The following is a 378-nucleotide window of genomic DNA, read 5'->3' on the forward strand; positions in this document are numbered from 1 at the left end:
CTTGTAAAGAATTCTTTCTTTCACGGGGTGTGAAAAGAAAGGGGAATAGATTCACTTGGAAAGGTGTTTTCCATGGTATAAGAATTAGGGAGTGTTAAGGTACATAGAGATCTCGAGTTGAGATATTGTAATTACAACTCATAATTCTTAGTGGAAAATCTCTTGTGTGGCAAGAGTACAGGACGTAGCCTTCGGTGGACAAGATGGTGAACCAGTATAAAATTCGTTGTGTACTCTCTTCTCTTTATCTCTTTCATTTTATTTCCTATTATTTTTTCTGCATATTGTTGCTGCACTTTAACTTTGATTTTGCAGAAAAAGTGGCCATTATTTAAAGACAACTAATTCACCCCCCCTCTTAGTTGCACTCTGATACTT

Source organism: Lupinus angustifolius, chromosome LG05, assembly GCF_001865875.1.
Source record: "Lupinus angustifolius cultivar Tanjil chromosome LG05, LupAngTanjil_v1.0, whole genome shotgun sequence".
NCBI classification, from domain to species: Eukaryota; Viridiplantae; Streptophyta; class Magnoliopsida; order Fabales; family Fabaceae; genus Lupinus; species Lupinus angustifolius.